Consider the following 4,010-nt stretch of genomic DNA (forward strand, 5'->3'; position numbering starts at 1 on the left):
TCTTTCGCTCTTTTGGAAGAGGAGGACAGTATCCGTGTTGGTGGTTTTTTGTCTTCCTCGCCATTTTGGATCACCAATAGTGTGTAGTTTATAGCACTTGGGCAGGTCGGGTAAAAGTAGTGCTTGTACGAGTCCTTTGATGAAGAATCGAGCCCCCTGCTGGACTTGAGTCTTTTTGTAGTAAGGTCAAGCAAAAAGACTCGTTTTGCGAAATTGGAAGAAAAACACAAATAATATTTTTGATTGACAAGTCCGGACTCGACTTTGTCCAATTTTTCTAAAATCGAGTACAGTCTCGAGTGCTTTCGGCTTGAGTCCGGACTCGCCTCAGCAATAGTACCCAACAATGGTAGTAACAATAGTAATAGTTTTGAACTGACTGGTTGGGCAAATACTTCGGCTATGCTTCGATCATGGAATTATTCATAGTCCCTGCTCAAACTAAGCCTACTGATGGTTTTGTGGATTCATTTTTGCACAAATTGCCCTGTGATTCTCGGTTTTCTCAAAGTCAAATTTTTCCAATATATACAGCGAGTGCTCTAACTTCAAACCAAGACCAACTGACTTTTGTAATACCAAAACAAATAACACAATTCATTTGGCCAATATTATAGTGGAGGTAGTACGTATATTGCAACCAATGACTTTTAATCCTGCATCATGAATGGTTTTGTTGCTTTTGACAGGCTGGAATTAAGCTCACAACTGCCTCTGGAAATCCGCCCAACAACTTCGAAACTGGTGGACCTGGAATTGTAGCTAACATTCTTCCAAGGTACAGTTTATGGTTCTCACCCCTATGGATTCAACGATTCATTTTTATACATATCCTTTTCTTTTACAGCATGTTCAAGGAGGTCAGGTTGATTGTAAATGGAACCCTCTTGAATCCTCAGTGCAACAATTGTCAGTTTGTCTCTTACTTATCTTCAACATTGTCTTATGGAAACGACGCTAAAATGAGACAAAGGGGATAGAGGGCTATTACCAGGATGATATCTCTGGCGGTGTGCAATCAAATGATGTGGGTAATCTATAATTTCACTTTTTCTTCTGTTTATAACCTTTTTGAAAACCATTTCAGATAAATAACTCAGGCTTTATGGAAAAACCTCAACGATTTTTAACTAAATCGATTTCTCAGACATATAAAGCATATCCCTCAATTTTTATGGGCCAACTTCAAACCGGCATCTTTTTTAATGAGGAAGGCATGCTACCTGATGGCTGTGATGTTACAATCGTTTTTTTACCCAGACAAGTATTTCCGTCCCCCATAGGAAATGTGTGTTTATGTGTGATTTCATATTTTTTTTGTACTTAGCTAATGAATTTCGAGCCTTTACCTCTAACGAGACGGATGAGACTGTGGTGACATTGGTCTCACTCAAGCAGCACATAAAAAATATCTGCCCTCATGGTAAGCATGGATTTCAATATTTGGGTATGGGCAAAAAGAAGGCAGTTCTTACTTCAACTTTTTTTCACTTGTCCGTTCTTTTCAGCCCGAAATTGGTGAATAAACTGGAAGAAAAAATGAAGCGCGACAATGCCAGACTTTATGCCAAACGTTTCACGACCACATCTTCAATTATTGAGAAGAATTCCGCAATTTTTTGTTGTGATAGTTTGTTCTCGAGGTACTCTAATCCTCAAAAGATCTACTACGTCTTTTTCATTGAAGGTATATGAAACTTAGTTAAAGTTTCTCATTTATTAAGATAAGGCTGTGTAACAAACTAATCTGCCAAGTGATAACTTTGTTGGAAAGAGAAAAAAATCCTTACAAGTTCTCCCGCAAGTGGCCGGCTGCGTCGGCTTTGACCACAGTCAGAACAGACGACAGACGGGAAGGGGCCAATGAGCCTACATCAACTGCATTCATCAGGAGTATTCGGATGACTATCAATGGTAAGTGCCGTGATGGCAGGAGTGAGTTGCAACCCTTGATTTTGGGCCATTGTCGTCTGCAGGTTCGTCCATTGATTCATTGACGACCAAAGGAAGCCAGGATGTTGATGAGATTGCGTTTGCCCGGTTGCAAATTTTCAACACATTTTTAGCTTCGCCTTTTACATCCGGGATAAGTTATGAATGTTTGTCAAAAGGGGATGTTTTTGCAGATTGCATTATTTGAATTTCAGGAACAATTTTGAGATAATTACCTTCATTCCAGATTTTATGAATGGATGTTACGTTTGGTGTGCGGATATAAGGTATGGGTTTACAATTTGTCAACTCAAAGCTAAAGCTGGTCAATCAATCTTCGATTGTTCAAAGTGTTCAAAGGAATTCAATCTTCACCTTTTTTCGTTGCTTTTCAGTTCCAGTCTCGAGATGCAATTTTGACTACCTAATTCCAACAATGTTAGATGGTATGATACGGTTAGAGGTTGAATTCTCAGCTCCACTCGGTAAGTTGATTTTACGGTACACACATACGTATGTACTTGCACATCCATTCCAACAGCCATCGTTTCTAATCCACCTTGATCTCTCTCATTTTCTCTCTAGGCGAAGAGCTAGTTATGCTCACCATTGGTAAGCATTTGATAATGTGGGAATCATGCTATCTTCTACAAGTTTCTCCAATTTCATTTTTATAGGTCAACAACACCCCAGCCTTATCGAGATCCATTTCGTTGTCTTATTCCGTATGAGAAGAAAACAACGACGACAATTGACAAACGGAAATTTAGTAAAAACGCATGATTTTACCTGGTGTTCGTGGTTTTTATTTAATAGATGTAAAACAAACAGCAGTAGACTGACTAAGTACGTAAAGGTAAAAAAATATTTGATGAGAACTAAAGAAGATAAAAGAATTAAGCGAATGCTTAAAGCCAACTGCCAATTCATGACAAATTTACTGACCTCCTCAAAGAAGACGTCGAGTTTCTTCAACTCTGTACTTATGGTGAGTCTACACGAGAAACATTCTGTCACAAACTTTGCCTATCAATTTCGGAAATAGTTGGTTTTTGACAAACAGTATTTTACAGTACAAACGGTTTGACAAATATTTTTATTAAAATTTCTAATCAGATGAACTTGCAAGTGATCGTATCATTTCGTAATGGGTCTTTCATTTAATATTTATGTTATGCACGGAAAACAAGATGATTAGTATAACGAACATAGGGAAAACTGAGGAATGAAATTTAAAAAAAAACACCGATGGGTACTATCATGATGAGAATGTTTCGCATTCCAAAAAGGTCCTTTATTTTGTCAATTTCAATCTGTGCGATCATATGTTGGCTGAAACCGATTACTACGTGGAAGCCTTGTTTTGCCCCGTTCTATGAATTATACCAGAAGCCACCTGATGATTCACTTTTAATAAAAAAATTGCTGTTCGAAAGGTATAACTCATAAACCAATTGTTTGGAAACGAAAACCCGACCAATTTTCCAACTTATTATAATTGTGAATAAATGAACAACGGTTCTCCGATAGTATCATAAACTATTTAATAGCCGAGTACGGGTCGAAATATGACAACGATATATAGTCCAAAGGTCATGTCAGAAACCTAAACACAAATACAGTAAGAGCATTAAACATGATAAAGACGATTTGGATATTTATATGCAGTTAACATGACAGATGGCATTGACTAAAAAGAGTTCAGTTTTATCGAACAAATAAGGACCCGCCCACAAGAACAGACGGCACAGGGAAGGTGATGGTTATGGGCAGCTATAAAGTAATGAGTCAGTGGGTAGGACTCGGTCCGTTAAGATCCGACTGATCTGGCTTTCATGGCTAAAATTGGCGGGCGGGAAATGGACGAAAGAGCAGCCAAAANACTCTTCAGATAGGTAGATTTTGAGTGTGTATTTACAGATCAGGATTCACGAGGTAAAGTATATGAAGCAACATTGGGAGAGTACGAGCTAGACTCAGGAGCGAGCACATTTGGTGTCACAAAGGAAGCCGCCACAGGGACTCCCCGCCCAGATCCGGTCATCCGGATCGAAAACGGTCCGGAACCCAAGATTGAC

This window comes from Tigriopus californicus, chromosome 7, assembly GCF_007210705.1.
Source record: "Tigriopus californicus strain San Diego chromosome 7, Tcal_SD_v2.1, whole genome shotgun sequence".
NCBI lineage: Eukaryota > Metazoa > Arthropoda > Copepoda > Harpacticoida > Harpacticidae > Tigriopus > Tigriopus californicus.